Source organism: Lactuca sativa, chromosome 5 (assembly GCF_002870075.4).
Source record: "Lactuca sativa cultivar Salinas chromosome 5, Lsat_Salinas_v11, whole genome shotgun sequence".
Classification (NCBI taxonomy): domain Eukaryota; kingdom Viridiplantae; phylum Streptophyta; class Magnoliopsida; order Asterales; family Asteraceae; genus Lactuca; species Lactuca sativa.
In genome coordinates, this window is record NC_056627.2 from 134804939 (window position 1) to 134819936 (window position 14998).

Below are 14998 nucleotides of genomic sequence, written 5' to 3' on the forward strand. Positions count from 1 at the left end.
ATTAAAGACCTTTAAGCCCAAGAAATCTACTAAAACCTACATAGATGGATCTTGTTTCTTTTATGAAGAAACTAGACATTAGAAGAGGATTTATTCCTCTTACTTGGAAAGAAAGTATGGAAGACACTAGTACTTCTAGTATCTACTAGATAGAACTCATATTTTTCATATAACACTTAAGTACTTGGTACTTAAATGTTAACCGAATATTTGTAAATAGCTTGCAGATATTTACTGAAGAGTGCCAGCTGAGCACAATCAAGTTAGAACTACACTCACGGAGTTTAGTTTATTATTTATGCTTAGAACATAAATTACTTATAAAGTAAAACAATATTTGTTTTGGAACAATGTACGTTTTAATTTAGCATGTCTAAATTTATGTCTCATATATTTTATTCAAATGTTTGATAATGTACTCAATCATTTTTCATAATGATAATAGTCATATTCTGAAATGATTAACTTCTATTTATGAGATTAGATCTCTTAATAGAATTGTGAAGTAAATATCTACATTTTATAAATAAAATTAAGTTCTATATGCAAGCACTTTTGACTTAAACTTGTTTTAAATCAAACTCATCTTTGACATTGTTATCTTTATTATATAAATGACATTCACATATTCCAACTTCAAGAAAGGGATCGTTGAAGGAAAATAATGTAGTTTATTTGACATATCTGAACCTTATTTATATGTAAGGATTCCTAATGATATTTTCACTAAGGTGTAGAGAAAATAATTAAGGAACTTACACTTTGGTGTATGACTTCCTTGCTAATAAATGTCTGAGATTAAGGACGAGATACCAAATCAACTTTATTAATAACTATAGTAGTTTTAACTATATTTTACATGGTAAAATATAATTGTGAAATCTTTGTTGGAGGTTTCAAAAGTTGAGATATAAACCGGTAAGAACCATCTAAAGCCTTAATGATAATAAAGGATGAATTAAATCATACTTGGTATGATTTACTTTCTAATCAGTACAAATATCCTCATTTAATATTTTTAGGATAATACTTCAATCACTATTAATTGTATCTTGAATATAAATACCAACTAATAAGTAGATTAAACACTTTATACGATTTAATATGGAAAGGCTCCATCCTCATCTTACTTAATGTTTTGTGGATTTGAAGCCGATGTTGGACTAAAGCTTCTAATCCCAAAATCTACTAAATACATATTTGTATAATAGTGTAAATGTGGCTAATATTATCATATACAAACCCACCAAGAATAAGTTCTTTTATTCTTGGGAATGCTATGTTAGTAGAAAACAAGATTCTAATGACAAAGCAAGTAGGAGGTACATGGATGAAGCTCGAGAAATGTGGAATCTCTCATTGATGAAGCTTTTATTGATGGTTTCTGGAAAATCCATCAAATAGCAAGATGCTATGTCAGATCTCGAATTTGATAAATGACTTAGAGTCATGAACACGAGATGTAATCCCTGTATGAGAATCAAGTATAGGCTCGATTAAAATTTATCCCTATAGCAAGGCTAGAAGGAGAAAATGATTCTTCTAGAAAGAATAAGTCACATGGATAAACATACACATTTAAAGCAAGACTTGTAGTAAAGGATTTTCTCATACTCATGTCATTGACTATGATCCTCATCATACTCATGACATCGACTGTGATCTAGGCTTTTTCACAAGTAGCTATGATTAGATTAACAAGGATATTATTTACTATAAATTCGTATTCTTAAAATGATACATAGCACATAGATTTCAAGAAAGACCGATTTTCTTAATAGACATCTACTAGAAGATATCTATCTATAGATTAGCCTGGAGGTTTTCTTAATCCATGCAATCCTAACAAAATGTGCAAAGCTTGAGATCCACTTGTGGATAGAAAGCAAACATCTAAATCTTATAATCATCATTTTATATAAAACCACAAGGTTTGTTTTTATATTAAAATGAATAGAACATGTGTGTTTACTAAAAACTAGTGGGAGCATAGTGAAATTTCTAATCTTGTATGAGTGAGACATATTTAATCATTTGAAACCACATTCTGACTAAGCAAGGTCGTTTCCACCTTGACTTGGAAAGTGTTTTTAAAATGAAAGACTTAGGAAGGAGAAGATTCATTCTTGGAATGTAAAATCTATAAGGGATAGATAAAATGAATGTTAAAAGTTTCATGTCCTTATACATATATTGGCAATATCTTGAAAGGTATCAAGACACAAGATTATTTTGGAGAATTCTTGGCATTGTCATATGGCATGTAATGTTTCAAAAATCATGACCTAAAATTTCATTTTCAAATCATTAAATTAAACCATAATATCAAATCATTCTATCAAATCATGATTCAAATTATTTCAAAACATTATTATAAAAGTTTCCAAATCAAAATATCAGAGTAATCATCCCATGCTAAACATATTGGTGTGTGCAATGCAGTCACCCCGAGCTCTTCTCTTTGCAACTGGAAGTACCTAAAACCAAAACTGAAAACCCTAAGCATGAAGCTTAGTGAGTTCCCCATACTACCACATACCATACACAATCACATATACTGGGCCCCTGCCTTTTCATCGGGTTTGCCCGGCATCAAGTTCTGTCTTGCATTAGGTCTTGCCTGGCATTAGGCCCCGCTTAGCATCGAGCTCTGCTTGGTATACAGATTGTTTCTTCCAGGCCCCATGTATCACAAGTCCTCGCCCGCTATACACATACAAACAATATCATATAAACATGCTAGCACATAAAGAGTCATTCACAATACTATATACTCAAGTCCTGAGGCCTTGCCTGTCATGGGCCTCGCCCCTACTCTACTAATGATGAGATATGGAACCCCATCCACACTCTGCTAGTAGTAAGATACGCCCCCCGCCCACACTCAATTCCCTATATAGGCACATACAAGTACTACACAGATAACAAGTATAACTAAACATGCACATAGTCATCGGGTACCACCCGACATCAAATCGTAGTCCGGAAACATACATATAAGCATTCCTTGGGCACCACCCGACATCGAACTGTAGTCAGGAATACATACCAACATAAATAATGCCAAAGGCTAACCCCCACCCCCGCAGGACTTCCTACTATATGTAAACAAAATGTGTCAACATTGGTGCCTTCGACCCATGAAAACAGTGAGGAGACTCACCTCCAGTGTTGGATGATAGTTGACCATTGCCCCACAATCGGCTCTACTCAAACCCATGCATATCACAACCCTTAGTAACCAATCTATTCTTCATAACCCCTCAAGGGTAAACCTTGGTCAAAGTCAAAGTCAAGGTCAACGTCAACATTCCAGTCAAATTCAAAGTCAACGCCCGAGTTGACTTAACTCATCTAGTTATCCTTCAACTCGGTGAGTTTCCGCAAATCACAGAATACAATATCTTGAATCAGCTCGTCAAGTTTTCCCCAAACTCGTCGAGTTCTTCATTATCCATAGAATCATGAAATCCCGACCTAACTCATTGAGTTTCCCAGTAACTCGACGAGTTTCCTCCTTTTTCATTAGGATCGGGCAGTCCCAACCCAATTCGTCGAGTCCCTCTATCAACTCGACGAGTTCTTCAGTCTATTACTCCATCTTAATGGATTAAGCCACTATTCTTCAAATCTAAGTCCTATACTTCATATTTAGACTAGAAATGTCCTTAGAAGGGTAAAGATTCCAACTTTACTTGTTAATACCCTTACTTAAGAGATTTAGTTCAAACCTAATTCTAAAAGGCCTAGTTCTTAATACAAAAACCATCAATACGTCAAGATAAGGTACACCAACAGATATCTGGACCATAGAGACTAGATGAACATGTAAAGCCATTAGGTTTCTCTCCATGCATGGCCTTTTGGAGCTTAAAAGGCGAAAATGATGGTGTAAAGGTTGCATGGAGATTGTAAGGCCAAAAAGTTTGCAAGTTTATGCCATGAAAGCCCTTCAAGACCCTAGATCTGAAAGAGTGCTCTCACGGGACGTCCATTTCCCAAGGATCGTGATATTTGGACCAAAAACCAAGTAAAATTGTCAAGAAGGAGATCTAATCAATCATTAGGCAAGTTTGAGACTTGCTTACCAGAAAGTGACGAGAATGGAGTGAATTTTCTAGATCTATAAGCTCCTTCTTGAGTCCTAAGCTTCTCCTTCTTCCATCAGCTTCAAACACGTAAAACTATCTAAAAATTGACTCACAAACTCTCAGAAATACCTTAGGGTTTCTAGATTAAGGGTAGGAACTTGGAGGCTGGAAATGAGGCCAAAACTGTAGAGCTTAAGTTGTTTAAATAGGGTGCAAATCCCGGATCTAGGGTTTCCAAAACCCAGTCCAAATCGTCGAGTTGGTCTTCCCCAACTCACAAAGTTGGGTTCTAAACTCCTACGTGCCAATTGATTCCTACTTTTCGAGTTATTCCCCTTGAACTCGATGAGTCTCCCTCTTAAATGAAGGATTATTCTTCTTTGATTATCCTTCTAGATTCTGGGTATTATAACTCTCCCGCACTTAAACTAAACTTTGTCCTCGAAGCCTTCTACAATCACCTACCCCAAATACTGCTCATGCGTCACGCCCGCAGCTTCCCCTATCTGCCCCAAACTAACTGATGCTCCTCATGGGACTCAGAAGACACTTTAAATCAATCTGAAATCTCACACAATCCTATAATATGCATAACCTTTCCTGTCCGGTCCAGTTCTTGTAAGGACCATTATTCTTGGCCTACAATGTTGCTCCCTGAATAAGATGTCACTCTTTGGAGGTGAAGTCTTGAGAACACTCCAATCATGATAAATCCTGAGTACACTGCTCTTATCATCGGCTGACAACCTGTCCTGTACCTAATGAGTGCTTATACTTGGCATCCAGAGGGTACAACCATTACCATGTGCAGTCAATGGCCTTCCCAAGGCAACTAAACATAATCAGCAAGACCCCTTTTCTATCTCTATGACGGATAGATACTTCATCTTAGACACAAAACCACCTTTGTCTTTCTGGATCCTGAAACCTTACGTCGATCTGTCTCCCTGACAGACCACCCATGTCGAAATAGTACCATGCAAAATCTCCATACATAATTGATCCCCAGTCACTCCCAGTGCTGATCATCTCGGTATTAACCCACCAAATGATTTCACTTAGCATGTCCAGATGACGAACCCCCAACTCAGCGTATGGATTAAATAATCCTTCAAGTAAAAGATCCATCCTTGCAATGATTAGAATCATACGAGAGATGCGCAACAGGGTCAAATCAATTACTCTGAGTTTATTTAATCCTGATGTGAGTGACTTAGCATATCTCGGTCAACTAGCTGCTCCACACACAAGAATCCTCACATTACTACTTCTACTCAAACATCATGCTACCTCTCATCCACTTTATAATGAACTGAGACCTCCCTGGTACCAACTTATCTGCCAACTAACTGGAATACCAGATTCCTACCCGGTTGTTGAGCCAAGAACACCCTCTCAGTCGCTCCCCACAACCTCCGAAGAAAACTTCGGCAATCGTAAATTACCCTATCCACATTGCCACTATTGGCTCCATAAGTCCCGGAATCCCTGATCCTATAACTTGACCCAACGGTCTCTTCCAGGTCCCACCTGAATAACTATAATCATATGGGTCTCGCCCATTGGTCCCACCCAAACCATACTAAGGAGTGGCCTTGCCCATAGGTCTCACCTATCTCGGGCTGCACAGGTCCAATTCCACCTCGAATCTCATCGACCTATCCTTTCCTGATTTTGATCCTGTTGTGGCCTTTCCACATTCCTACAAACTTACCCACCCTGGCTTAACTTATACGAAAGAATATGTGAATGTTACAGATCATTCCGCAGTCTAACAACACTTTCCACGCTGTCTCAACTGTTGATTACCAATCCGAACACCTCCAACGTCGATCACACACACGACCTAACATCTTGGTTGAAATTGCGACCTGAAGGGAATTCCCTAACCTGGTTTCCCAGTACCAACTATCAACACCAAGAAGACGCGGACCCAACATTTGGAAGTTTCCCAAACTCCCACTCACACACTCCTCAACAAAAACAACCACTTGGGCCGTCTTCCTCCCCTGCGGGAATGTGAACTCATCCCAGTTTCACACCTACTTCTGGTCCTAAATACCTGAACGATTCTCTCCCACTTTGATTCAACTAACATCTTATAGTACTCAAGATTAGAAGGATTCCCAATCCTACTTACCATCTAATGGTCAATATGTTGGAAGCTAACTCTTACCACTACTAGTGTCCCAAAACTAAACAATGATAAAACAGTAAAACTCTTGAAGATTAACAAAACACTTCCCGAGTTCCAAGCACACTTGCTACAGCTGCCGCATCCTAGGAACCCTCTATATAAGGAGATGGACTCGGAATACTACTCTAAGATTCATGGTATGGAGATGGCATATAACTCAAACATTAGCAGAAAATATAACTCATATACTTACTCATACCGATGCAAGACAATGGCAATAAAATCATAAATAAGTACTAATAAAAAAGCAAAAGATACATACTTGCAAGATCGGAAGCTACCCGTGCCTCCTTTGTGGTCAGCTGGAAAGCCCTGCTCCTCATCGCAGGTGCCTGCGCCCGGCCTTGGCGGCCATCAGTGATCCTCAATATCGTAGGGGCAGGTGTCATCACCTGTCCTACTACAGCCAAACTCAGATATTAGACCTTGTTGTGGTCCCGCTAACTGCAATGAAAGTAGATCAGGTCTGATCCCTGGGTGGTTGTAGCAGTACAATGCATGTTATAATGACCAGTCCGGCCGCACCTGAAGCAGCCAGAACACCCACCACTACCACTCCTACACGCATCCTCGTGTGTCCTGCCGCACTTGCCACATCAGCTGCGGCCATGATAATCTCTCGATCTCGAATCTGACCCCTTGGGTCTCTTGCCCGAACCCGTGGATGCCTATACCTCATCCGACTTCCTCTTCCTCTCCGACTCCAATTCAATCTCCCTCCCCTGACCCGAGCGATCATATCCTCCAGTGTCTTGCAGCTGGACCTGCTCACAAACTGCCTAACCGTACCAAATAACACATGAATTTGGTCAATAACACTACGTGTAATCTCAGCTAAAATAAACTCTCTTATCTGCTCATCAAGCTGCTCGACTCCAGAGCTCGAGCCTAATCACTCGCTAGCACCAGAACTGCCGACTGGTCTAGTACATAGTGTCACCATACTGCAAGTACACCATAAAAATCATTAGAATACTCATTATATCTCGAGGGATCACACACGCACTACAAATTTCCTAGCTTTATCTCAGCCTTCCTTGAATCGAGTACGGATCCTCTACTTTCAGTAGTACGGGCCCATACTACCTTCCATATCTACCCGTACCAAGTCCATAGTGTCACCAAGTCCCTTCTAACTACTAATGCTTCACATGCTAATCTTATCCTAGGCTTCCCTAGGGTAATCTCTGACCCACTCTCTGCCATCAGCTGCATAAGAAGTCCCTGCTACCTTTCCCTAACTAGCTCGCGAATACCATTACATATCACTAAGACCGGATAATTCTTCGAATGAGAGGTCTCACACTACAACGGTTAGGACTCAACCAACAGATGCGCAATAGGATTAAAACCTAGCGTTCTCAAATTATTTAGTCCTCATAATATGTAACTTAGTGTATTCGTTTACTAGTTAATTAAAGATAACTAGGACTCCTATAAGCACAAAGTAAACAACATTTGAGCATTGAGTAATCATAAGTAAGCATATCCTAGTCAGACCATCATATCATTGGCTAACCAGTACTAGCATGCAGTTCAATAAGAATATACAGTAGGCATAAAAGGCATCCTTCCTAGATCCTTAGCCCTAATCTAGCATGCAGTTCTCATACACATATAGCAGGCATACAAGGCATCCTTCCTAGATCCTTAACCCTAATCTAGCATGCAGTTTTCATAGTCATATCATATCATAACAAACTTGTATGGGTAATTTGGGAGAACTTACTTGAGCTTGGCTGATATGCACCACACCATTTTTCTCTTTTAAAAATATTTTTCATAAAAAAAAAATTCTTTTGAAAATTTTCATACCAAGTCCTCTATTTGAGTTCAGACAGACACACCCGAGAGTGTGCCTGAATCCCTCAAACAAAGGCTCTGATATCTAACTTGTAACGTTCCAATAATCATGACCCAAAATTTCATTTTTAAATCATTTAATTAAACAATAATATCAAACCATTCCATAAAAACATGGGTCAAAGTATTTCAAAACATTATTATCAAAGTTTACAAATCAAAATATTAGAGTAATCATCCCATGCTAAACATATCGGTATGTGCAATGCAGTTATCCTGAGTTCTTCTCTTTGCAACTAAAAGCACCTGAAACCAAAACTAAAAATTATAAGCACAGAGCTTATTGACTTCCCCATAATACGACATACCATACACATAATCACATATACTGGTCCCTCTCCCCTTCATCGGGCCCGGACCAGCATCAGGCTCTGCCTGACATCAAGCCTCACCTTGCATCAGGCCCCGCCTGGCGCCGTGCCCCACTCGGTATGCATATCTGTTTCTTCCAGTCCCCGTCTATCACTGGGCCTCGTCCGCTATACACATACAAACAATATCATATAAACATGCTAGCAAATAAACAGTCAGTCACAATATTATATACTCAAGTCCTAAGGCCTTGCCTATCATGGGCTCCAACCCTACTTTGCTAACGATGAGATATGGAACCCCGTCCACACTCTTCTCGTAGTGAGATATGCTCGCCCACCCATACTCACTTCCTTATCCTGGCATATATAAGTATCACATAGAAAAAAAGTATAACTAAACATGCACATAGTCATCAGTTACCACCCGACATCAAACAATAGTCCAGAAACATACATATAAGCATTCCTCGGGCACCGCCCGACATCAAACCGTAGTCTGGAATACATACCAACATAAATAATGCCAAGGGCTAACCCCCCTCCCCCGGGACTTTCTACTTCGTCAACAAAATGGGTCGGCATTGGTGCCTTCGACCCATGCAAACAATGAGGAGACTCACCTCAAGTGTCGGATGATAGCTAAATATCTCTGCCCTACGATCGGATCTACTCCAACCCCTGCATATCACAACCCTTAGTAACCAGTCTATGCTTCATAACCCCTCAAGGGTTAACCTTGGACAAAGTCAAAGTCAAGGTCAAAATCAACATTCCGGTCAAATTTAACGCCCGAGTTGACTCAACTCGTCGATTTATCCTTCTACTTGATGAGTTTCCACAAATTACAGAACGTAATATCTTGAATCAACTCATCGAGTTTTCCCCAAACTCATCCATTTTTTCATAATCCACAGAATCGTGAAATCCCGACCCAACTCATCGAGTTTCCCAGCAACTCGACAAGTTGCTTCCTTTTTCATCAGGATTGGGAAGTCCCAACCCAACTCGCCGAGTTCCTCTATTGACTCGTCGAGTTCTTCAGTTAGTTAGTCCATCTTAGTGGATTATGGCACTATTCTTTAGATCTATGGCCTATACTTCAGATTTAGATTGGAAATTTCATTAGAAAGGTAACGTTTCCAACTTTACTCGTTAATACCCTCCTTAAGAGATTTAGCTCAAACTCTAACTCTAAAAGGCCTAGTTCTTAATCCAAAAACCATCAATACTTTAAGATAAGGTACAACAACAAATATTTGGACCTTAAAGACTATATAAACATGTAAAGCCTTCAACTTTCTCTCCATGCATGGCCTTTCGGAGCTTAAAAGGCCAAAATGATGGTCTAAAGGTTTCATGGGGCTTCTATGGCCATAAAGTTTTCACCTTTATGCCATGAAACCCCTTCAAGACCCTAGGTCTGAAAGGGTATTCACTTGGGACGTCCATTTCCCTAGGATCATGATATTTGGACCAAAAACCAAGTAAAAGTGTCAAGAAGGAGATCTAATCAATCATTAGGCAAGTTTGAGACTTGCTTACCAGAAAATAACGAGAATGGAGTGATGTTTCTTGATCTATAAGCTCCTTATTGATTCCTCAAGCTTATCCTTTTTCCACAAGCTTCAACCACACTAAACTCTCTCAAAAATGACTCACAAACTCTCACAAATGCCTTAGGGTTTCGATATTAGGGTTAGCAACTTAGAGGCTGGAAATGAGGCCAAAACCCTAGAGCTTAAGTTGTTTAAATACGGTGCAAATATTGGATTTAGGGTTTCCCAAACCCAGTCCAACTCGTTGAGTTGGTCCTCCCCAACTCGTCGAGTTGGTTTCTAAACTCCTACGTGCCAATTGATTCATACTCATCGAGTTCTTCCCCTAGAACTCGACGAGCTTCCCTCTTAAATGAAAGATTATTCTTCTTTGATCAGCCTACTAGATTCCAGGTGTTACATGGCACCATTTTGAGCTAGCCTTAAAAGTACATAGCTCATAGGCTTGAACTAGATGAAATGTTTTATATTCTATTTGCTTGGAAAATGAATTCATTATTTACGCCATATTGTGCATAGGACATGGTATTTGATCATGCTGTAAGTATATCATAAATTACTAATTGAATACATGGTTAAGTCACTGGATGACTAACAGGGAATTCTAAGAGTACTTTAGAAGAACTAAGAGAATATATATGAGACAATCAGTTTAGAAAGGATCTTTATGGAAAGATCTTCACAAGTTGTTAATTTCTAAATAGATATAAATAATTATGAAATATAATTAGTTTTTGACTTCATTATGGAATGAAGAGTAAGTCTTGTTGGAATGAGGTCCAAGCAAAACATAATGAAACAATATACAACAAAATAAGAATACACCACTTTTATTATTTGAATTCAAATATGATTGGATGAATGGGATCATTGAAAAACTATGTTGATTTATGCCATTCAAGGATCACAAAAAAATATTAATGACTTTGAGAGTATACTTAATCAAGCTAAGAGACTCTATGTCACAAAAGAACACCAATCATATTCTTCCAGATATTTAACTATACCTAGAGTAAAGTTAAGTATGGAGATGATACTGTTCATAGAATTCACACAAATTAAATATTGACAATTTCATCAATAAAGTCATCATTTTGAGTTGAGTATGAATGGTCGGGTTTAGTATTTGGCTATTGGAACATTATAACAACAACTATGTCACACCCCAAAACCAAGAACGGAGGAAACGTTCTGGGGCGGAGGACGTCATGTATACTATCACAACACAGTAAACGTAAATAAGCAAACAACATCATCCATTGCATTAAATACATAATTTTAATACAAGTGTGTCCTATACAGTTATAGACACCAAAAATAATGTAACACAAAATAATATGAGATGAGTCTTGAATGCACTCCATCTTCTAAAAAGTTGGCATCGGTACCTGTCTACTGATGACCAGAGAATACAAGTTATTTTGAAAGAGTTTATCAGCATTAAGCTGGTGAGTTCATAAGTATTTTAGTGTCAATGTTTGTTGTCAAAAACGTTTGAACCTGTCTCAATGTATAAGTTTATGAAAAATGTAAGTAAATGTTTGAAAGTGTTTGTAAAAGTTTGAATCTCTCAGAAAATCCTATATTTTCTATAAAAGTAACCTTCTACCAAGGCTTAACTGTCTTGTATACCCGTTTGTTGTAAAAGTGTGTAATTTCCCAAGTGTAACTATCATTTAATAAAATATAGTATGTACATTAATGTTTAAGTGAGGTTATCACTAAAATATGTAATGGGTAAATCATGGTAGTACTGTAGTTGTGTATAATAAGAACTACTGTTGTACTAACTACTACCTTAAACCGGATTTATATTAAGGTATAATGTGATAAATTGCACCATGCTATCGACTGGTAACAACGACATAATGAATGGTCGTAATAAAAAGAAATGACAATTGGCACCCGCAGACCTGCAAGTCCGGCTGTAGCTAGCAGCAAGGTGTAGGATAGTCAATCCAGTATAGATCTATACGCAAACTCACGCTCTCCCTCCAAGAGAATTTTGGCTACAACTCGGGCCATGACATTTAACGCATGCTCCGACACAGTGGATCACAATTGTTAACGTATTCTTGTATATGTAATGTTTCTTGTTCTAGTATAGTTGTATATGTCATGTTTCTAGTATAGATGTATATGTACATGTTTCTAGTATAGCTGTATATGTGCTTGTTTCTAGTATAGTTGTATATGTTCCTGTGTTACCCCGATAGTAACTAACTATTGATGTACTGATAAGTATGAATATGGAAGTACTTTTATGTCTATACATGTATATATGATATATAAGTAATATGGAAACGACCTTCGGATGGTCACCCGAAATCCCACCAGACCACATCCAAATCGAGAAAAAGGAAATAGGGCGGATGGCTTTCCTAAGCCCTTTAAACATTATTTATATATCTATACATATATGGGCATGCAATTGTATATATAAAAGCATAAAATAAGTTTTCATAAAACATTTGAAGCATATATATTATTTCAAGAAAAGATCGACTTGATGTCAATCTTTAAAACAATTAGAAGGCATAAGTTAATAAAACAGTTTAAGTATAAGAAGAATTTGTTTGAATCACAGTCTATAAATAAGTTTGGATAGTAAAAGAGTTTGTAAAACATTTCAAAGTAAAGTAGTTTGATAAACAGTTTGAACAGTGGTAAAAATCGTTGTTTTCCTAGTTATTAATCACATGTGATTAAAGGCAATCACATGTGATTGAAGCAATAACTATAAGTATTTGACTTGTATTCCCCCCCCCCCATAAAGTATTTAAAACATTTAAAATCATTTCAAAGTAAAGTAGTTTGATAAACAGTTTGAACAGTGGTAAAAATCGTTGTTTTCCTAGTTATTAATCACATGTGATTAAATGCAATCACATGTGATTGAAGCAATAACTATAAGTATTTGACTTGTATTCCCCCCCATAAAGTATTTAAAACATTTAAAATCATTTCAAAGGTTGATTCAAAGGGGTATGAACTCACTTGTGGTGAGTTGTACGGATTGTAGTGTCGGATACCGTGCTAGGTGGCAAACGGAGACTTGTTTACACGCACGAGCCTAGTTATCATATAATAAGCATATATATAACTAATTAGACAAATAATAACTTAATAAATAAGTTAAAACACTTAGGAACATGAAAACACTTTTCATAAGTGTTAAAGGTCCTAATGGTTGCATCTAAGTTGCTACGGGACAAGGCAAAAGGGTTTGAAACATCAAATGGCCTTGCATAAGAGTTCACCACCCAACAAACCCCACCCTTTGGAGTTTACGGCCGTAAACTCATGGGTTTATGGCCGTGAACTCCTCACATGGTGGTTTTGGGTGTTTTAAAGTGTTATCTTGATCCTAGAACACTCCTAGCTTTGTTGGAATAATACATGAAGTAGTTTAAGGCCCTAGAATGCTCCATAGGGGAGTTTACGGCCTATAGTCCATATACCCTAGAGTTTACGGCCATAAACTCCTATGGGTGATGGCTTTTAATTCATTTGAGGCACTTGCACATCAAGGATGGCTTCCATGATTTTATCTAAGGCTAATGGGGACAAGAGGCACACTTTTATGCCTTTACTTGGAGTTTACGGCCCAAGAGGTGTTCCTTGGCCATAAAATCTCTTTAAGGGATGTTCTTGATGTCTTTTACTCCCCATTCAAGTCCTAGGTGTTCAATGGTAATTGTCTTAAGGCCTTAGGGGTGTTTGGAGTGCTTTTAACCCTTGGAAAAGGGGTTTACGGCCCAAGAAATGTTCTTGGCCGTAAACTCCTATAAACTTATGATTTTTAAGTGTTTTGATGTCTAAAATAGTCACAAGCATATGAGGGTTAAAGTCCTTAAGCTTTAGGGGTAGTTTAGGGCACATTTAGCCCTTGAAAAGGGGTTTACGGCCCAAGAAAAGTCCTTGGCCGTAAACTCGTATTACTTGTTGATTTTGGATGCTTTCTAGTCTCTAAAGATCATACACAAGGTCCTTTACAAGTTGTCTATCAAGGGAATGGGACTAGGAAGCCTTAAAGTTCCAATTTGGAGTTTACTCCCCAAGAACGTTCTTGGGCGGTAAACTCCCTGATCTTGTAGTCTAAACATGTTATTGATGTTATAAAGCATCTAACAAGTATTGAAACACATTTAGTAAAGTAGACTCACAATCTGGGATGAAAACCCGAAGATCCGTCAGAGAGAATATGGCTTTTCTCTATTTGGAATTGTAAATAATGAATTAATTTAGTTCTGAAAATTATTTATAGTCCTGGAATATTTTGACAGAAAATATTTTTATTCTGAATATTGGACTGCAACAGTATGAAACTTGAAATGCCCAAATTTCACAAACCCAGGAGCATCCACTCTCCTAATATCTCCTTAAACATAAACCCTAATGTACACAAACTTGTTCGGAAAAGTATGAAAATCACTGAAACTGGACTAGCTTCTATTGAATAGATGATGTTCGTACAAATGGAAATTTCGGGTTGTCACATCATCCCCCTATTAGAGGGAATTTCATCCCGAAATTAGAATTTAAGCAAATAAGAGTTACAAACAATTAAGCGAAAAGATGAGGGTATTTCAACTTCATCTGATCCTCGCGTTCCCAAGTCAATTCTGGTCCTCGGTTGGCGTTCCAGCGAACCTTCACGATAGGGATACGACTTTGTTTCGTCTGCTTGACCTCACGGTCCATGATTTCTACAGGTTCTTCCACGAAGTTGAGGCTCTCGTTGATCTCGATCTCGTCGAGTGGGATTACAAGAGTCTCGTCGGACAAACACTTTTTCAAGTTAGATACGTGGAATGTAGAATGTACGTTACGAAGTGTGTCGGGTAGATCGAGTTTGTAAGCTACTGGGCCGACTCTGGCAAGAATCTCGAAGGGCCCTATGTACCTTGGATTAAGCTTCCCATGCTTGCCGAAGCGTATCAAGCCTTTCCAGGGTGAGACTTTGAGAAGGACTCA